The sequence below is a fragment of the Aulostomus chinensis genome, chromosome 5, assembly GCF_037954235.1.
Source record: "Aulostomus chinensis isolate RoL2024-O1b breed Wild chromosome 5, RoL_Achi_v1.0, whole genome shotgun sequence".
NCBI lineage: Eukaryota > Metazoa > Chordata > Actinopteri > Syngnathiformes > Aulostomidae > Aulostomus > Aulostomus chinensis.
In genome coordinates this window covers 19,545,393-19,568,117 of record NC_141324.1, presented here as the reverse complement: position 1 = coordinate 19,568,117, position 22,725 = coordinate 19,545,393, and the positions used below count along the sequence as shown (strand labels likewise).

At 41.7% G+C, this 22,725-nt stretch overlaps 1 long non-coding RNA gene across 1 annotated transcript in view; it reads right to left on the bottom strand.

The window, feature by feature from the left end:
• Window positions 1–6,555: 6,555 nt before the first annotated feature.
• Window positions 6,556–22,725, bottom strand: part of LOC147261623 (uncharacterized) — a 204,869-nt gene continuing 188,699 nt past the window's right edge. The window contains exon 4 of the long non-coding RNA XR_015116118.1: window positions 6,556–6,673. This is a non-coding gene — a long non-coding RNA (uncharacterized LOC147261623). The remainder of the gene's footprint in view (window positions 6,674–22,725) is intronic.

Here is a 22,725-nt window from a genome sequence, read left to right as displayed (position 1 = left end):
TCAGTACGGTCGTGGAATGAAATGAAACTAGAATGAAAAGTTTGAAACGGTTTACGTTCATTTTTAATTTGCCTATGTTTCCATCCACACCAGATTAGAAATATTCGGCCATATTGGCCCGGTGAAAGTTGGCAGGGTAGCCACATGAGGAAAGAGTTCAGCAGTCCAAGTTCATTTTTATATTAATGCAGTGAAGCTCAATGCAGAAGTTTACCGTAATGTAGAGAAATAGAAATAAATAAGCCAACCCTAGATAAACAATTATAAGAAATATGCAAAGAGGAAAAACCTTGCATCTTGACCCTCAGCTATGTCATTAACATGCACAGGCTGCAGTCAGCAAGTTACTGTGTGTGTCGTCTCTCCGTATGTCCTGAGCCACGTTAACCTTCCATCATATACAGGCGGTACAGAACCAATAACAAGAAGAAAAATATTCAAGCGCAACATCTTTATCCACAAGAAATACAAGTCATTCTTAAAAATATCCCTGTAAATAAAGGGCTTTGATTTAAATTCATATTAAATTGCCTGTTTTGCAGGATTTCTAATGTATAAACAGAGCCCTCAATTGCTCGGGAAAACTGTCTAAACAGGCTACAGGTTGTATTCTTCACCACAACTTATCAACTGGTTTTATTCAGGTCTGCCATCATGTCCACATGCTGGCTGGTTAGTCTGGCATGCACAACAGAGAATACCTCATTCATGCAATACCTGGCTATTAGCTCCCAGTATTGGATGACGAGAGATTGTCTCTCATAAAGCCGTCCTCCAATGCCTCAGGGCGCCGTAAAGCATCGTGGCGTTGCTCAGGGTTTGTGCAACAGACCCCATTATCTCATCTCCCCTGTTTTGCTCTGACTCAGCAAGACATGGCTGTGCACCTTGATGGGTGTTTTGTTGCACCAACCCCCTCAGAGTGATTGACCCGTAGCTTGTTTTGGCTTTCAAGCACCACAAACTTGTAATTGTTTAATGTTGAAATTATTGATATTTGGTTAAATGGTCGGTTAATCTGTATATCCTTAATGGTGCTCCATACCTTTGAACACACCGTTAGATGGAGGAAGAAAGGGAGAGCTGATGCACGTGCGAGAGCGAGGGTGAGAGAGGGTGTGTGTGTGTGTGTGTGTGTGTGTGTGTGTGTGTGTGTGTGTGTGTGTGTGTGTGTGTGTTTATGCGTGTGTGTGTGTGTGTGTGTGTGTGTATGATTGGAAATATCCAGATCGTACTCAAGTAAAAGTCCACATTCAAGAGGATGTTTGTGTTCTCCAATCCTTGGGCGAGATCACATTTCTAACCGCATTAAAAATGCATCTTTATCACATTTTACGGAATTTTCTTTGTTGTGTTTTTCTCCAAAATAACTTGTAACTGCTGGGTTACATTGGGTTGATAAACCAAGCAGAGTGGAGATAAAATATAATGTAAATACATGGACATTGTGCTTCAGTATGACACTTAAGCAAAAGCTTGTTTGTGACCCTGCACCACTGTGTGAATGTCACCAACCATTTTTATCTGATTAAAGTCAGCACATTAACCTTGTTATAGCTTTATTTGACCTTATGTGTGCTGCATACAGCACAAACAATGAAAAACATCTCAGTACTGACTAATTTACACACACACACACACACACACACACACACACACACACACACACACACACACACGACTACATGAGGTCTGGAAGAGTTCAGGTTGATTAAGCGGCTAGAGTCCAAGCAGAGCTGAGGGTGAGCAGGACAGTCAGTCAGCTACGTGCTTGGAGGAGGCGGCTGGCGAGAAGTTACTGCACTTCTTTCAACACACCCTATCTGCCTCGTCTCTGGCTTCCTTTATCAGAGGAGTATCTCAACAGCTGCCAAGATTCCCTCATGTATGAGAGCACACAGTGATGTTCAGCAGAATCCTAATTATACACTATATATAATTGGGACATTTTTCATTAATCATTGTGTCTTAGCTGATATGCTGGGATGGACTCATCCCCTGTAATTCTCCATAGCGATCAGCAGATAGATTCAATGAGTTAATGAGCAAATGGATGTTGTTTTGTTCAAAGAGCTTATTTGTGATTTCACCTGACTAAAATGCATTTCGTTCCACGCTGGCTCCCATTGAAGTCGTTTTCTGAGATGGAATCGCTAAAGAGACTCATACAATAACCACTCACAGCGTTTCACGTGACTGGGTGCAGTGTGATACTGGTCAGCCAGTGAAAACTGAGAGGGGACAAAGCTGAGCAGCTGCAATATAAACTATAATAAATCTATAAACATATCCCATACAATATGAATCAACTATGACCGGCTCAAAAGACCTCACATCTGGCTTTCGCACCGGGGCCAGAGGCAAACCTCAACATGATCCACGACGTGAATAAACATCTTAGCTGCAGTGGAGCGCCACCATCAGAAACACCCCTTGACAAGAATGTCGCTGTTTAACAACTGTCTCAAAACTGCTGCAATTTACACTTTTCTCCTACGGTGTTTGAATATGCCATAATCCATTTGAGGAGGAAACCGAAAAGTAATGTCGGTGGTGCTCCTTGCTAGCAGCAACTGCTGGCTTTAGCGGACCACTGGTGTTTTTTTTCTGATTTTGTTGTAGATCCATCCATCGTCATCTTCCGCTTATTCCTACACATTAAGGGTCGTGGGGGGGGGTGGAGCCTATCCCAGCGTCAACGGGCGAGAGGCGGGGTTCACCCTGGACAGGTCGCCAGTCCATTGCAGGGCCAACACACAGAGACAGACAACCATTCACACTCACAGTCACACCTACGGTCAATTTAGAGTATCAATCAGCCTCGTCCCCTCTTGATGTCTTTGGACTGTGGGAGGAAGCTGGAGTACCAGAGAGAACCCTCACAGAAACAGGGAGAACATGGAGACTCCACACAGAAAGATCCCGTGCCCGAGCCGGGACTCAAATCCGGAACCTTCTTGCTGTGAGGCGACAGTGCTGACCACTGCACCACCGTGCAGCCCTTGTTGTAGATCATTTCCTTATATTTCATTAAAAACTGCTGTCCCAAAGTGGAGATTTGTTACCACAGAACAGTCTGTTTTGTATTTATCGCTCTCTTTCAGAGAGAGAGAGAGAGAGAGAGAGAGAGAGAGAGAGAATACAAATGTGTCACCAGTCTTTAGTTGATTTTATGTCAAACTTTTCCAAAATCCAGTTGCGAGAACACAAAAGACATCTCATCCTTGAAGAAACCCCTCCTAAGTCATAACATTGTTGTGCTTATAGAGCTCTTATTCCCGTGAGGCTTTTCAAAACAGCTTCAGTAGCAACATTAATTCTATCCGCTAACTTCGCTAACCGCTGCGGTGCTGCCATAGTTGTTGAGTCTCTCCCATGCTGAGTTGACAGCATCGTTATGTTCAAGGATGCTGATTAGATGACTGGGATTCCAACCAGGACAAACAATCTGGCTTTTCAAAACCCTGCATCACTTTTTAAGTTTCAGAATTGAGGGGCTTGGGCCAGGCTATGATTGAGTGGTTTTTTTTAAAGTATGAAGCACAATAGATGTTCAGGTTTTCAGCATTTCTTTAAAAAGGGAAAGAGCAAAAAAAAAAAAAAAAAAAAAAAAAAAAGGAACATTTTCTTTTTTGGTGAAGTGCGGACCCAAGGGCACCATGGTCAAAAAGCAAGTTGTTGAAATGTTTGCTGAAAATTGAAATTCAACTCAAAAAAGGAGCTTTGAGTTTGTGACGACCCTGTTTTTCTTAGTAGTCGGCTTATATCAAACAGGAATATTCCATTTAATTGTGTTATATATCAAGTATCCCTTTATTTAAGAAAAGTTTGCTTAGGGTTTATAACTTCCTCTGAGACTTCACAGCAACCGTCTTACACACCCACACACACACACACACACACACACACACACACACACACACACACACACAGCAGTGTAACCTCTAGGCCATTAGGTTTGCCCCTTGAAGCAGACGAAAGCTCTCACAACTCTCTTCCCATAAGTACTGCTGGTGTTTATTTTTAACTGGGGCAGCTGTGTCCCGTCCTCTCTTCTGCTGTCTTTGGCAGTTCTGACATGTTCAGATAGATGGAGGAGGCAAAGCAAACATTCCTCTGTTTGTCCCCCCCCCTGAAAAAAACAGGTCTGTGTGCCTGGTTCTGTTGATGGTGGTGCAGCCGGGTATTTACAATAGGGGGATTTAAGGAATGGTTGCGACCTGATCCTTCGCCATAAGGAAACAGTATGGTCGACGTCGCAGAGCAACGGGTGACAAACCCGTGCCGTAATATGGCAGCGGACGTGAAGCTAAAGAAAGAGCGGGGGACGGTTCACATGCATGTTGGATGTATGTTGCAATGTTGCCAGTGAATGTAAATGAGGAGTTGTGGCCAGCCTGAACCAGCTTGCAGGCTTTGCCTCATTACATGACTAAACATTATTTCCAAACAGCGGGTGAGGGGGCGGGGGGTTTGTTCTTTTGGGGGTGGGGGTGGGGGGGTTGTTCTATTTTGCTGTACTTGCACAAGTTCATGTAGGCTAGAGGTAAACTGGTTCATAAGATGCCTTTAGACCCAGCCTACGGCCAATGGCAGACACCATTCATTCAGACATAACCGCACATTCCACCAACGCACTCCTTCCATTGTATCTTTCGTCCTCCAAGGAAATTAGTTGAAATAGAGAATGTATTAAAAAAAAAAACACTTGAGACAAAATTAATATTCACTGTATGGACACACGATGTGTAGGAGAGGTTTTGTGAATTCTCCGTTTCAGAAATAAACGTGAAGTTGGGGGGATGTTGGGGGGACGTGAAGCTGTCTGATGATCCAACACGAGTTTGTAGCATACGGTCCCTGGGTAGCAGAATGCAACCGACACGTGTATGTTGTGGATGAAAGGCACACACGGGGTAGAGCTGAGAAGAAGAGGATAGAAGAGGGATTCACAGTGATACGGGCGCATCATCAGTATGGCAGATACGAACATGTTGGTATCCCTCTGACGACTGATGTTCATATTGGCCCAGTTCTGCACGTTTCTTCATCTCTGATTACTATCCGTCGTTCATGATGAGGAAACAACGCCGTAATTGGACGGAATTGAAGAGAAAGAGAATCATAAAGATATTATATGACACAAGAAATTTGTCATGAATTACAATAGGTTTCTCTTTCTCTTTAATTTTATCCAATTGTATCCTAAATGAAAACCACCACAGCAAATAGATTGTTTTTTCCAAACGGTGTGGAAATAAAGAAAAACAGTTTTTATCATTCAAATGGTTTACACGTGGTTTACAGTGTTTACATATATAAATGTAGTTTTAAACAGATTGTGCATCCCAATAATTTGTCTGAAGGATCTTCCAAACATGTGGTATATAAAAGTAGTACGCTTCAACCAATAATAGCCAGGTGATAGGAACACACCAACTTTTTGATAAATGCTGTCATTATTGATCATATTTAGACTGAGAAGCTTCACGTGTCACTGCGTACATTACGGAGATCAAGAAACCGCTCGCTGGCTGAGCTGCAAAGTTAGCTGGTTAGCTTAGCTGCAATGCTAGCAGGTTAGCTTAGCTGAAACGAATGTTAGCGTTAACAAAGTAGAGAAAGCTGTCTCAAAAATCATCAAATAAACATCAAAATTGTGTTGAATATCTGATGTTAAAACATTGAAAATCAAGAGAATGACTTCTGTATTATAATTTGAATCAACAAAACATCAGACTGCCTCAAAGAGTGACTGCTGCGACTGATCATGGCTGACTTTCTTAGAGAGGAGGGGGAGGATTCCTGCTGGACAGGATGGGAGGCTGAGGGAGGCAAAGTAGTTCTGAGTTTGTATTTGATAAAATAACGTCTTGTTATTTTCAAGTTGTTTTTTTTTTCTTCTTCACAACAGTTCCAGTTCTGTTAATGAGGGCAAAGACTCTTTTTGGAGAAATATTTATTTTCTGATTTTTAAGATGACTTTCTCTACTGCAAGCTGCAAATAGAAAATAGACATGTCTCCCAAAATGTTGTGAGGGAACCTTTAACCTTGGACACTTTGGAGATCATGTCACCGCTTCATTCGTCCATCCTTTTTCTGTCATAATCAACACTGAAATGATTAAGTTGTGGCCAAAAATGCTTTGTTGCTGACCTCAACAATCTAATTCTGAGATTGAAAGAAATTCTTTTCAGAGACTGGATGTGAAATCACACTAAAACCTAAACTGAATCAGTCGCAGTGAACACCAAACTTTAGAAACTACGTTTCTAAAGGAGTTCCTGAGATTCACCAGAACAGGATGGACAGACAGATGGACGCGTGCACAGATTGACGAACGCCCCAAAATGCCTCCAGCTACATCTGCAGGCTCCACTCACTAATTTGTTGAAATGTTGTTCATTTTACAACAGGAAGGATTAAATGCTGGCTGGGAGATTCTAACATTCAGGCAGCGGTCGTGGATTTTTCCAGAGAAATATTCCTGCTGTGCAAAGCCACTTTACCTGTCCAGAGCAGCGAGGCATGATGATTGGTGCTTTTACAATTGTAGTTCCATTATCAAGAAACAGCTTTGACACCAACTGTCTTGACATTATTGTCCAGCCTCACCACGAATCCTGCTCAGAATGGTGGTCAGTAGAGTTGATAATGGATCCAGCAGGCGACCTGCAGGAATAAGACAGCCACAGGCAATTAGGAGAGGTGCCAAATAAGGCTTACTGCACTCCATTATGTGTGAGTACGGTCCAAATTAAAATCTAATTTAAGGTGGCACTAAGATAAAAAAGTGTGTTTCATTTCTTCAATTTGCACAACTATTCCATTCCATTAGACATGTAATTTCTGCTCATCAGATACTGGGGGAGATTGGTGCCCCGGAGGACAGCTTTTTTCATTTTAAATAATTAGTCCTGGAGAACGAGGATGAGCAAGCAAGCGTGCATGTGTGCATTTCTCTACATGCGGGCAAGGCCAGGAAAATAGAGAGCCGAGAGATAAACATTATAAACAGTGACTGTTATTTAATGAGAGGGATTCAAAGGAGAGATTCCAGCGTTTGAAATTATTGACATAGGACAAAAACAAAGAACAACAAAAAAAAAATCACCTGACAAGTGATTCCATTTTTCTCGAGCTGACCAGTTAATTAAACAATACAAAAACCAATTATTTCCTCGGGTTATTTCCTCTCCTCTCAAGAGCTCGTCCTCCCGTACGTGGGACCCTTCAGCAGCACGTTATAATCTCTCACAGGTGAGCAAGATGTCAAAGCATCAGATGATGCATTCAGTCTATTAAATGGCAATCATCAGCTGTTATCTTCGCCATGATAACCATTAAGACATCACCTATCGGTAGAACAGACGGGGCTTAATATGCACCATGCTTATATTAATAGACAGATATGATCATTTATTTTGTTATTGCTGGATTCACCAACACAAGTATGCTGCATTCTGAAAAAAACGGTGTTGAAAAGTGAGATGAATGTGTCAACACTACGGTTAAGATCTGATTAGTGGTTTTAAAGACGTGTGAGGCTGGAAATAAACGTCAATCATGGTTTTGTTTTAAAGACGACAACAACTCAAATAAACTCGGGGTGGGAAACAGGAACCAGCAGCTGTCTCCTGTGGTAAAGTCTGGTGTTTTCTTCAACCATCCACCAACCCAAACTGTTATTAGACAGCGACAGTACAAGTATAGCTGTTGTCCCTAAATAGACGTTACCATAATACAACTATAATCGTAAGATTTGAAGGAGTGTAATCGTGAATGTCATATATAGGCGCATTATACAAAGGCACTCTCATTTCCTCCTTTATTCAAGTCATAATACAACGGCCACTAGAGGGCACTTGTCCCTTGAATGTACTGTAAATATAAAGCTTTCCTTCAGACCAGAAACACCTGCTAACATGTGGATTTTGTTTTTAGTGGTTTTTATCATCAATCATTCCAGGGTCAAATGGTTGTGTAAAAGCCATATATGTGTGTGTGTGTGTGTGTGTGTGTGTGTGTGTGTGTGGTGGAGGGGGGGGGGGTGTAATGTGCTCCCAGGCCACTAGAGGGGACTAGAGGTTCAGGGTCAAGGCCGAGGCCGAGGACATGTGATTTAGACCCGTGCCAGTTATCACAGAAGTGGGCGACGCTGAAGAACACTTTTCTGACTGCGCCGTAACGTACTTGTGAGGTCGATACTCAACCTGAGTGAATGTCGTCACGTGCAGCTGACTCCCAGCGTGATGCTAACACCTGTTAGCTGGCAACAGAATGGAGCAAACAAAACATCCCTGCCCACCCTCTATTTCTGTGCGACACATGATGAATTAGTAAAAAAAAAAAAAATGCCCCACTTCCTTAGATCTGGGCTCCCATTGACAAATGATACTGAGTATTTAATGGACCGAAAACATTCCTTTCGAGGCACGCAGATCTGTGGTGATCCTGTGACTCGATACAAGTTTATTGGAGTTTAGTCCTGCTGGGATGACTTGACTGCTGCTGACTCACTCTTTTTTAGACTGAGTCACACCATTTGGATGACCAAGCTTCTCCCCATTTACCTGAATTACAGCAGCTGTTCAGGAAGGGGGGCCAGTGAGTGATGGTGAGCTGATTTTCCTCTTTGTACTAAACCCAACAGCCCAGACTGTGATTGAGCTTTTTCCTCTGTTCGAGGTTTCATCAGGCTTTGTGAGTCACGGTCTAAATAAGCTAGCTTAAAACTACAGTACATGTAATTGTATGCGCAGGAACTATTTTTCAGAGAATGAACATAACCACAAAAGGTTTATTTGAAACAGAAAGATGAGTAGATGCTCATCATCAGAGCGCTTGTACTGCAAACAGTGTGATCCAAGAAACGAGGGCACCTCTGTGGAGCGGCGCGGGAAGATGTGGCTGCTGCACAAACACGTGCAACAAGATCAGACGGATACGGGTGTTTTATGAGGGGACATTAGTAGAAATAATCACAGAATATTGTTGTTATTGTGGCAGCGACATGTTATCAATAATGATGCCAATTACTTCATAAAACGTTTCCAACAAAGAGAGAGGAAGACAGCAAAGAGGCAAGATGAGATAAAGAGTCAAGATAAAGATGAAAAAAAATACTTAAGACCTAGAGTGTCAATGTAAATCAATGCGATAAAATGATAAGAACAATAAAAAGATGACATAAATACTGTAAAAAATGATAAGAAAGACGTACAACTACTAGAACCAAGGTGACCAAGCTTTGGGCTCTCTTTTAGTTTATTACATGTTTGAATGTGGAGGTTTTAAGGCACTATGACGGTGAAATCTACTGGCTGGAGGCTTTAAGTTTCCAGGAATCTATTTAAACTTGGTAGATTTCGATAGTCAGAGTTCAAAGGTCAAGGTCAAGGTCACCATCACCTCGGATTAACGCTACATCTCTTAGAGTATTTCTCCAACGATTGTACACTTGGACTCAAGAATGAGCCGGAAAGTGTTTGGAGGTGAAAGGTTGAGACACATAGTCAATGTATACATGACCATGAGGCAGTATTATGAGACTGCCAATAATATCAGTGTTTCTACACTTTTTATCAAGTTTATCACTTTTTCTTTTATTGTTGAGTAGAAACTTGAGTTAACTTTGAGAGGAAGAAGGTTTCTGTAGTTGTTGTAAAATTACAAAAGGAAGTGGGGACGCGTGTTTGTGCATCAACATCTTCGTCCGCTACAACACCGGCATGCTTAGCCAACCTTGTGGTAACGCCATGCTACAGGATCACTTGACACAAAAGGCCATATTCTTCCACGCAGAAGCTTCAGATACAAACTGAGGCAACACAATTAAAAAGGGCCCCCGGTGAACAAGGTCCTCACACACACTCTTTTATTCGAAATACAAAGAGCAACATCTTACATTCCCAGACATTTTTCACTTGAAGGTGCTATTTGTTGTTTGCCAAGGTCAAACACACAGCTTAGCGAGATGGGATGAAAGTCAGCACTTAGGAAAAAGTGATGGGTATAGGTTTTTTTTTCCTTCTATTCATCTTTATGATTTCTTTCTCAAAGGGGGTGCCACATCTACTATAGGTGCAGCGGTAACTGTCATACCTATTGGCCCTGGTCGAGTTCAGCCAGCAACCTCCATCAGAAATGACGTGGCGTGTGGCATCCTTTCAACAGAGAAGAGATGCACAAGTAGGGCACGAAACTTAAGAGGTTCAGGCTACATCTCCCGTGTTTCCAGTCCCCACTGAGCAGGCACCTGGATCGAGTTTAGCGATAAGGACACCCATTCAGCGTGCTCTCCACTTGGGGAGCGTAGGAGTGGTGTGCTAGCTGGGATTGATGCGCCAGGAGAAAAAAAAGAAGCCGTCTGTTGCTGTAGCATTAAGGAAAGTAGAGAGAGGGATTGCTAGCCAAGGAGAACACACACACACACACACACACACAAACACACACACACACAAACACACACACACACACACACACACACACACACACACACACACACACACACACCACACACCACACACCCTGTCAACCAAGGCCACTGCCAGTTTGATTAAACTACATGCATCCACCCGAGAGGCTAAAAGTGGGGCTTTGCACGGTGGAGTGGGTCAAGGGTGTACACTGCTGCCTTTTACCATCACTTTTCCCTGCAGGTTTGTGCCAGAAAAACAGACACGCAGGTATATAGGCACAAGTGGTGAGATTTTCAAGTGTGATTCTGTGTGAGCGCACCAGCTGGTCTGTGAATGTTTCAGACCCACTGTGCTGCTGATGGATCTCGGCTCAGCTGTCTTACTAGCTTTATCTAACACGCCACACCTGCACAACCAGATAGTCTTCAGAATCTGTCTCTTTCTCACCCACGTTAAAGAGTGCTCCCTGTTGGATCTGGTATGATGCTGAACCAGGCTGGGAGGCCTGACCCAGATTTGGCATCACATACACAGCAGCAAGCAGTATCAGCTCTCTCTCTCTCTGTTTCTTCATCCCGCCCCCCTCTTCTTAAAAAAAAAAAAAAAAAAAAAAAGGCTTTAGCCACACAAAAAAAGATCTTCAGGGCAATGAGAAGTTTGCAGAGATTAAGAGCCATCTGAATAAAAATATGCTATCATAATCGCAATAGTGAAGTAGTAGAAATATTGCTCCACTTTTTCTGCAAATTTGTTTTTATAGTGTATAATTATGGTAATCATTAGTAATGTTCTGGAAAACCTTTGGGATAATAATTTACATAAGTGGCATTGCTTTAAAGAGTTTAAAGTCTCCTAGGTAAAAATTAGCGGTTCTGTGTGTTGCTCTCTAAATGCAATAAATAGCCACGTTATTATTTTATGTATATTTATTTATTTTTCCCAACCACTTCAGTAGGTTTTCTATCATTTTAAATATGAAACATACAAAATCTCTTTAAGTGTCCCGTTGGGTGTGTGAGCAAAAATAAATGAATAAATAAATAAAAGTGCCACCTTTGGGATTGTGAGTTCTCTCAGAGATATTCCTGTCAAGTTCTGCCGCGTTCATCAACGACCTTCCCTGGAATTGCACATCAGAACCTGTTTGTCCTTGAGATCAATTCCACAAAGAAAGAAGGAAGAAAACACTGTGAAGCATCAGTAAATTCAAGCGGGGGGCCCCTTTCCGAATGAGAAATGCTGTGGGTAAGAACAGGCTCATTTATCAGCATTAAATCAAATAAGAGATAGAGAGGAGTGGCGGTACTGGAGGATGTGGGGGGGTGGGCAGAGAACACATCCGAAGGACAGAGGCATTTAAAACAGACGTCACTAGATAAAGATTTCCTTTTCAAGTGTAGAGCGCTTGCCTCGTCTGATTCTTCAAAAAGAAAAGACAAGGGAACAAAATGACTCAAATCATGTTAAATGTGCTACGCTAAAGTACGACGGTGGCATACATCTTCAAGTTCCTCCCTGCTCTTGTAATTTCATCAAATTGCCTACATTTGGAAAATGTGATTACATTCCAGCAATCAAAATGGCAACAAGAATTTATCATGTCACGCTAACAAAGATTTATTGCTGTCTTATAGATATAAACACAAACGTGTGATTATTGCCTCCCTCAGTCAAACATACATGTCTGCACACACACACACACACACACACACACACACACACACACACACACACACACACACACAATTGTGTGTGCACACATTACTCCTCCACCATAGTGGTGGAGGGAGAGTGGCTGTGACAGATTTGTCAGTAGGCGGTGGGCATGGTTGAGCTGATGTAGTGTGCGTGGATGTGATTTAGTGCACACTGAAGATTTAATGGGACACGACGCTGGTGGAATAAAATTCTGTGCATCTACTTAAAGTCAACATCAAATTACAGAGCTACATGGCAAATTTGTGTCGGTTCCTTACATCTAGTCATGAGTTCTAAAGTAAACTTTCTTTGATTTTTTTTTTATTATCGATCCCACAACATTGTGAACTTTTTCCAGCTAGTGCTGGGTGTTGCTAGAACCTAGAAGTAAATTAGCATTGTTGTTTTCACTTAAATGCCTGAACTAAGAGCCGCGGTCAACACAAGCATGAGATATTTTCACGTTCTGTCCGCTTCGATACAATATATCAGTAAATACCGTGTTTGTGAATGTCAAAAGGTTTAAAATGGCGGCTGCTACCAAGTGGATCAACAATACAACACAGGCCCTCACACTGAAATTAGAAGAACGGTAAAGCGAGTTGTGTTGCTGAAGGGATGCGTCTGGGGTTTGTTAGCATAAAGCTATTGTCAGGGGGTTTTAGCTAATAATGTCTTTGTGATTACTCTTAGGATTTTAATTTTTTAAGGTCATTTCTTCAAAATGGGCCAAACCAAGTTTTCTGGCTTTACTTTTGAATACTGATTGTAAAGGAATATATCAAATTATTGGGGGTTAAAGAACATCAGCATACAACTTGAACTCTGCCCATCAAGGAAGGACAATAAATAAGTAAAATTCCAACACAAAGATCTGCCAGAATTGAAGTTACAAGGATTCTTAAACCAGTAGCATGGTGTAAAGCTTTCTCTGAGTAAAGGTCAACTCTGTCCTTTGAGCCTCTGATGCTCTCACCTCCAGCTGGGGTTCCCGACACAGCACGTCACGCTTTATTCTGGAGCTCAATAGGACAATCATTTTTCAACCCTGCCGTGCACCTTGTTGAGGAGCATAGAGAATAAATCACTGTAGCTCACCCTAGAGAAAAGAGAAGGCTTTTGACAAGTTCAAGATGCTCTGCAGGTCACGTCCAGAGAGAGAGAGGGAGAGTCAGGGGTCAGAGTCTCACTGAGGGGTGAGAAGGTCAATCCTGAGCAGGTAGCCTCTGCTGGTATGCCCTCTGTCCACTGAGCCAACACACAATCATGTGGAAGAAGTGTGTCATCTCAGGCGGCAGCGCACAGGATATGATATCATAACGGACTGACTCGGGGAAATGACACGCTGTCATTTCTGAAGAACAAGTACAGAGTCAGCTACCTATGTGAGAACAAAATACCAATTCAGCCTATTTACTCACGTTAAAGCGAAGGAGTGGATGTTCTTGTGGTAAAAAAATGTAGCGCCTTTTTAGGTTTTTTTGGGGGGGTTTTGTTTTCTGCATTATAACCATTAAATGTAAATCTCTGAGGGGTGGAAGGAAGAAACAAACACTCACCTTGACAAAAGACAGCATTTTCATTTCATTCAGGCTTTACATTGTTTCTATTCACTGATTTGAGCTTGGAGCACATAAACTGTATCCATCCATTTTCTACTGCTTTTCCTGTTAAGGGCTGGGGGGTGGAGCCTATCCCAGCAGGTTTGGGGCGAGAGGCGGGGTTCACCCTGGACAGGTCACCAGTCCATCACAGGACCAACACATAGAGACAGACAACCATTCACACTCACAGTCACACCTACGGTCAATTTAGAGTATCAATCAGCCTCGTCCCCTCTTGATGTCTTTGGACTGTGGGAGGAAGCTGGAGTACCAGAGAGAACCCACACAGACACATGTCTTTTAAGTCATATTTTTATGTCCGTTGCACCAAACAAACCTGTTTTTAAACACAGAAGTAGAATAAAGTGCAGATGTTTACATTTAAAAGTCCAGCACAAAGCAAACAAATTACCAAAAAATTACAGGTACCTGAAAAATCTGTTCAAGTCCAAAAGCACTTTGTGACAAAGTCACATTCAACTTTTTTTGTTTGACTTGTAACTCTTAAGAAAAGAAATTAAATCACAGCACAGTTCACCTAACTACAGCCTGAAGATCCCAACGACAAAAAAGCTCAAGGAATTATGATGCGATTAATATTTTACACCTGTAATTTTTCTGTGAGTAAAAAGCATTTCAACAACTACGCAGCTTGTTGTTTACATCTGGAATAAATATACCTCAGCATATTCATAATTAAACTGTTTAGAAAAGTCCTACTGCAAGTGAAGTGATAAGAAAATGCAGAGGGAACGTTGGAGTAGAGAGAGAGAGAGAGAGAGAGAGAGAGAGCACATGGAGTCTTGGACTATATCGACGATGGTGATGTTTATGTTGCTGCATTCAGATTATTCAAATGAAACTGATGAACAGCGATAGTGAGCAAAGAAGGATCGTCACAGCCTTATTTTTTTTTTTTTGGAGGGGGGGGGGGGGGTTGAAAAATCTGGTGGATTTAGTGCTTCCAGTTGCATTCAGACAATAGCATCAAAGCTTTCACAGCTAACAGCACATTTTTCCCAGATAGTCCGACGATAGCGATTAGCAAAGCTGGAGTCTCTTTACATTTGTAGTCTGGACATTTTTAGCCACAATACAGCTGCAGTAAAAAAACCCACAAAAAACAAAAAACAGTGCTGGAGACTCACTCGCCATTAAAGCAAAAAGAGAGAATGCTTCTTCAGCCAAATAACTTCTTTCAATAACAAGGCTGTAATGACAGTGTTTGAAAACTAATTCCCAGAGACATGAAACTTCCTCCTTGCTTAATACCCGGATTAACGCTTTGAAACACTGCATTTTTTTTTCTTATCAGCATGAAACAGTAGGGGTTAATTATAGGCCATAGCCAGTAAAACAACAACAAGAAAAAAAAAAAAAAAAAAACAAGAAAAAAACAGTGTCGTGAATCAATATCAGTTATATTTTTAGATGGAAAATAAATGGAGCTTTATGGGTGTCACGAAAGGTGGAAGCTTAATTCATTCTAAAACACAAATGTGTGTGTGAATGTATGTCTCTGAATTCATTTCAAAGAGTCTTTGAGGCGACCTATGATGGTTATTTATTACATCTGAATCTCTTTTCAGAAGGTTTTTTTTGTGTAGATTTTGGTGTTTTAAGAATCTGAAGAACGTAATTTGGTCATTCTTCTACACGACCTTTGACCTACCGTGTCTCTGCTATTCCCTGTCCTGATTTAGGATCTCTCTTTTAATTCTACGCACACGTGGTGTGCTCCTGCTAATGCATTCCGACTTCAGGAAAGGACTTTTTGATTAGCAGCGACCTAATTAATCCATGATCAATGTGTTATTTTGCTGTGTCTGAACCTGCCAAGCCAACTCAATACCACCTCTGACCATGAAATCATTAAAAGGATGCCAATGCAGTAAAAAAAACAAAAACAAACTTGAAAGCCGGTCACATTCCTATCACCTGATCCTGTGGATAATGTGCAGCACACGTAGGAATTATAGCGAAAACACAAGGTCCGTCTTTTTCTATTGATTTTTTTTTCTCCCTCGCTACACGAGAACGGAACAAATGGAACAGATTCTTTCTGGTTGTTTCCGTAGTAAACATGATTTTGTTTCTCTTTTACCTGTCATCATTTACACCCACACGTTTGCACCCACGCTTGGAATGACCAAGGGGATTTGTACAATTCCAAGTAATGAAAACCATAACAATAAATCATTTAATTTGACAGTCTGCTTTTCTTGCTGCATTGCAGTGGAACTATTAAACTCTGAAGTGCAAGTCTTTCCTGTTGCCTTTATTTTGTAGTTCAGGCACACCTTTCTACAGTACCAGCTGATTGGTGCACCAGGGAACCGGTGGGATGCATCTCTGTCTTTCTTTTTTTTTTCTTGACCTAAATTTTTTTTTTTTTGTAGAGGTGGAAATGACAAATTAATTAGCTGACTGGAGCTGTTTCATCCAGCACTTCAAAGATTTGTAAATCACTCTGTAGTCTGTTCAAATTACTTCCTGCCACTCCGCTCCACCTTCGTATGTACATCAGTGTGGGACGTGTCAGGGAGTGCAGGTCAGTGGGGTAATTGTGCTTGTTTAATGGCAGGAGATATGATGTGAACATATCTATTAAAGAGGAGATGTCTCTCTCTTTCCAGCCCTCTCTGTCTCTCGTCCTCTCCGCGGCCTGCAAGGCCAAGAGGAGGTCGCGCAAATCTCAAATGCTCAACGTCCTCTTCGCTCTGAAAGAACCCCTCCTCACTTCTGTTTTTCACTCTCTCCTCTTTCTACCCAACGTGCGTGCTTATGTTGTCTTCTCCTCTTTTTTTGTGGTTTCTCTTCTAACCCTCTGTTGTGTTTACTTTTCTGCATTCCTCAAAGTGCTTCTCCCGGGTGGAGAGGAGGTCATGTGACATCTGAAGTTGCTCTGTGATAGGATCCATCGAATCTTCAAATCACTGGAAAGTTGTGTCACCAATTGTTGTAGATTTTGTGACTTTAGATGTACGTCTATGAGGGCTCCCTCCATCCTCAGTATCATTTCTCGGGCTGTTTTTCCACTCTAAAATGAGGGTCTAAGGTAAGAAGGTATGATGTAAAGCAGTTGCAGGGGATTCAGATTTTGAGCTGTATTCTGTTAACAAAACCTGATTTGATTTGACTAAACCGGGTAGGTAGGACAAAGAACAACAAAGTTATTTAGCTCTTGGTGGCTACTGTACATCTATGTCTCAAAAGTGGTGTAGCAGAACGCGTTAAGCTACAGCAACTTACAAAAACGTCCTCTTTCCCTCGGATAAAAATAAACCAGCGAACACCTGCTAACATCTGGCTTGCTTTTTGCAATGGAAACAGCTTTAATCAGTATTAACTGCTGGATCAAATGACCTGGCAGTAGACAGTAAAAGTTATTAAGACAAATCCTGTGTGAAAGCAATAATTCTGATCTCAAATCAAATGCTACAATGAGCGGAGCTCACCAATATACATGGAGGAATGAAATGTCCTCACGTCCACCAGTCACGTCTCTCAGGTTTTGTCATCTTGGTCATGAAGTTAATCCAAATCAAATCAATGCTCCAATCAATTAAAAACAAACAAACAAACAAACAAACAAAAAGCAGCCAAATATACAACAGAGACACCGTCACTGTCCTCCATGCTGCTTTACTACTACTAACAAAGATTGTATATGAATCGAAGATCCTACGCTCCGGTGTTGTTTTGAAATCTTTCACATTTTCTAATGTGGTGACACAATTGTAACATCGAGCCTGATGCACCCCCCCCCCCCCCCCCCAATAAAGGCCCCAACATCATGCTGACAACACATGACAGGAAACTTCCTAGCTGAATGAACTGGCAAATATTTAGGATAACGATGAAAAACTAACTGCGACTGGTGACAGCTAGCATACAACATTTCTGTGTGCCACTGATGATTGGTCATTAAACACAAGCAAACACATACACACACACACACACACACACACACACACACACACACACACACATCAACATTGTTAGGCTGAATAGTGAAAGTGAGAGGCAATTCAGTCACATTCTTCACCTAGAATTGGCAGTGACGTGAGGAAAAAGGTTCTACGATGTCTCTCGGAACACCAGAGTTTTCACCAGCTAATGTTTGCATGTGTGTGGCCTGCATTTAGCTTTAATTGCCATTTCGATTCCCATCTGATCTTTACTAAAACAAAAGCAGGGGCTGCAATTGAATAGATCTTTTTCAGTTTAACGCCTCTTTCCTCGTAGACCCCTGAAGCACTAATGCACAAAAATCCCCAGGGGTGCTTCTGGTCGCAGGGTTTCTGACACGCTGGAGGCCTGTCAATTAAACAACTCGCAGTCAATCCCTTCTTTTAGCTTTTGTTGACAGCCAACATCTATATGCATGCTTTCTTCTTCTATACCGCTACACCGGAGGAGCAGCCAGGGAAGAGCCAAAAAAACCAAACGTTAACCTACCATAACCTTAAAGTCTTTTTTATTGCCTGAGAAGTTAATCTACCATTGTGACGCTTTTACCACCCCGATGTCTTATTCTGCTTATTCTCTGAAATGTATAAATGATGAATTAAATGCCATGAGACTGAATGTGAACATCAAATGTGATCAAACTGCAATCAAGTGAAAAACCTTGCAGTGACACAGAGAGATGAGGAGAGACCTGCATTTGTAGTAGGTTTTATATTATTCAGATCAGACTGCTTAATAGGAGCAGAGCATATGTGGGTATCAAACGTAGGAACACCGTATCCCACTAAACCATCAATATTTCATCGAGCAGTCCTCCACAGAAGAAAAATGGCTTTGTGATGTTCTCATTGTTGCATAACATTCAAATATTTCTCTTTGGAAGCAACAACAACAACAACAGCAACAAAAAAGTGTGCCAACTTTGCTTTGATTAAGAAAAAAAAAGTTGGCATGGGCGCATAATTTGAAAATTTCTTTAAAATTTCAACAAAAAAAAAAACAAAACAACCCCATGTACCCAGCAGGAAGTAAACTGCAGAACAAGACTGGAAAAATTCCAGAAATATCGATGCACTCGTGACCTCGGAGTGGAAAGGCTCAGTCAGCCATCCAAACCCTCCTCAGTCCAATAACACACGCAGCTCAGCGTGGCAAAGCTAATAACATACACATTGATAATGACTTCTCACTGAGGAACAGAGGCCCACAACATGTTTTCCACAATAGCTACACCATCCAATTATCTACAGATGTTAACGTCACAGAATGCTGGTTCACCACATCTGTTAGTTGGTGGGAGATCTCATTATAACGAACCGCTTTTAAAAGCTCAACATCAAGCACCGCTTGACACATTTTACGGCATCATGTTGAACATTTACAACAAGCATTCCTGACTGCTGTAAAAGTTTGCCTGTCGGACTCGATGACTTTCAACAGTTAGTAAAATTTTCCTCCTCGTGGTAAATTGCGGTTGACTTCCCGAGACAACATTTCTTCGCCTCAGTCTCAGATAGAACCCGTGTCTCTTTGCATATTTAATCCCGATTCATAAAAACACGGATAAAACCTGAAATAAAACATGTGCCCAATAATAATGACAGCACCCATCCATGTATATAGTGAGTAGTGATTTATTTTGTCATCTCTAAACAGTCCAAACTGAAAAGGTAATAAAAGGACATTGGTATCGATCAGATCAGCAGCAGCAATTCTCTCAAAGCTGACAACTTTGAACTCAAAAAGTTATGCATCAGTCAATAAAAATGTATTTTTTGTCAACTATGTAAAGATATTAAAAATAGTCTGACTGATCGATGAACGTATGGCTCGAACGTCCTTTGAATGTCATTTCAAATACACGATACGAAACGAAACCTTAGGCTGCCTTAGATCATGAGTTGAATATCAGCGAATAACAAGTCACAAAAAAACATATTCTGGTTGACACCTTGGGGCTGAAAGGTAAATGCAGCAAAAAATGTAAGTAGAACGAGTGCATAAATGTCGCATGCAGTGTACTTGCTAAGAGCTGAAGCTGGCCGTAAATGGAAGGTGCAGGCGGTTCGCCGTCCTGCTGCAGCCCACAGAGAGTAGACCATGATTACAGAAAGAATACATTTTGTAGGTTGGTTCAAAGGAAGAATGGTTAGCTGTAGGTGTCATGAATATTTTTCTTCAGTGTTGTAAAAAAAAAAAAAAAAAGGCAGAATGGTGCTACAACTGATATTTAGAAAAAATATCTTTTAGTGTAAAGAATGTCTGATTGGAAGAGTCTCCGCCTCAAGTTCCTCCTTGAACTGGAGGATGAGGGAGGGTTTGTCTCCTGGGGAACATAGAGCGCAGCGGCTCCTTTAAAATATACCTCTAAACCAAATTACTGAAATTGCAAAACAGATATTTCTGAACGTCAAGGACACAGTTGGACATGCGATTCCATGCAATGTCAAGTGGAGGTCCCATGCTGATAACATAATTGGCTCCTTTTATGGCATAAAAAAAACAACACATTTCTCCCTGAGAGAAAAATGAAGATATTCAAAAGGAAAACTTTGATGATATACGTGTGTGCAAACATTTGGGACACGGTACAGTGTTTTTGAAGTGTAATTACAGTGCAGCAATGAGAAAAATGACTCAAGAAAAGTTCATTCAGTCACACTTGAATGGCAGATGATAAAAGTTCCCAAAGTGCAGGTCGGACCTCAGACAAGCTGCACTTTATGGTCCTATTTTCAGCTCAAAGTGACGCCCCCTCAGGTTCACAGTATAAATCACAGGTGAGTCGGAGGTCTGTGATGAATTTACATACTCTGTTTGCCGGTCGAGCCCCCTATAAAGATCTTGTACACATGGAGGCTGCGAAAACATGACCTTTAAAAGCTGCTTTGTTGAGCAATCCATTCCTGCACACACTGCAGTACCCAGCCTCCATGTCCCCCATAGAATTAGGTTGATTGAGCGTGGACTAAATTGGATCAACCATATCTTGCATGCAGGAGTCCAGGGCCCGCTAAATCGCTTGGACTAGGAGGCAGCCAAATACTTGGCTGTTTAGTTGGCGGGACAGTTTCCAATCCATTGCCAGGGAGAGTTAAAGACTCTCGGGTCTGTGTGACTGACAGTCGTATTACCGGTTTGCAGTTTGGCTGCAGATCATACACGAAAACACACTTTAAACCAAGCACAAATGTACCAAACACAATTCTGGTTCTTTCAATGTATTTTTGATATGCCTGCATAAGAATCCCAATAAAAAAGTTAACAGGATCAACAAAACTCACCAAAACTAACTTCGCCAAAAGAGTACAAATGGGAGGTGGAGCCTCTTTTTGAATCAAGTCTGACTATACTGACCTTAACTGATGAGACTGATCATTTTTCTGCTGACGGCTTCATTTTGTATCTTCCTAAACTTTGTTTTTGTCTCAGAACAGCGTGCAACATGGCCGACATCATAGTTGGCATGAAATTAGAACTTGCCCAATTCTTCAAGATCTCTCAGATGGCCGAGATGACCTCTGCATCTGGCACTCGGTCACAGTCACGTGGGATGTTGTCAATACCGCCACTCTTTGGTGAAAATATGCATTGCAGCACTTATTTTATTTGCTGCAAACCAGTTGATAGCAACACCTAATTCGCATTTTGAGCATGTTTTGGTGACGGTTAAATTTAACCGCGGCTGATCTGCAGCAACACATAACACATATTTGTCTCACGAGAAGCACGAGTTGAATTCGGTGTGAGCTCCTGCAGTTTAAGAAATGATTCATCTCATTAGTTTTGGACACCTGCGGGGCAAAGTGAAGACGGACAGAGGTGGTTGTATCAAAGGCTCTCAGACTAACCACCCTCAAGAGTCGCATCAGATGAAAGAGCCACATTTACAATCTTAGTTAGTGCCATGCTAACTGCTGTCTGAGCCAATAAAAAGACGCTTTTGCCTTCTCTAAATGTAACTGCTGTTAGTATCAATCAGGTTTCAGTGGGGAAGGCCATTTGAGAGAAAATGAAGCTCAAATCAGCTATGCAAAATAAAACTGATGTGAAATATTAACATTTATGGCTGCTCTTCTCAGTTCTGTTACTTTTCTCACACTCCTTTCCCAAGTGTGCCCCGGTAACGCACACTGGGCGCGGGTTGGGCAGACAGTTGCACAGCTGGGGGCTAATGCAGGGAGGGGTGGCTGATGATCCGGGCTGCAGATGGAGATGTGCCATGGGAGATTAATCCCCGGCATAGTCAGAGCGCTCCTGAGATTTTAATTATGCCCCCCAAAAAAAGGAGAGAAACAAGACAAAAGTGCGGGAATGCAGTTATGTTCATAATTTATACGCAACAACAGATCAGTGCTTTGTATTTCAGCCGAGGGACTGTCACGTAGAAGCCGCACGGGATTTCAATCAGACCCGTCCTCATTGTGAGCGTTGAGGGAATAATGGTGATATTCGGTAAATGAGTGAGGGAGAGGCAGGAGAGAGGAGAATGGGAGGAAGTGATTTAGTGCATGGAGAAGTAATGACTGCAGGTTTACTGACAATGTGACCACTGTCTTGTTTTACCTCCCGCTAGGTGGGCCGCCCTTGCTGAAATTACAAAGATTAAACACCGTCATTTGTCACGACATGTATGTTTCATCTATTTGTTCCATTTTGGCATAAATAGGCCTTCATGTTTTTTTGTATGTTCCTGTACCAGTGAAGTTCACATTTGGCTGATGTCATCGTCTTAAACACCAGTGCAACCAGATTCCGAGCACAACACATATGGAGATTGCAACCATGTTCAATGCTATTACATAGTACATATGCAACGTTATGGAGACAAATCATCATTTTTATATTTACCCTTTTTGGCCTGGAGGTGATATAAATGACTACTGTGTTAAAGATGAAGCATATATTATACATACTGTCAATCAGAACAGTCACAGTAATTACTTGACACAAAGTATTTATTCATAATTAACAAAAAGTTACATAACTAGAATATTTATCAAGACTCGAGAGAGTCAACTACTGTATA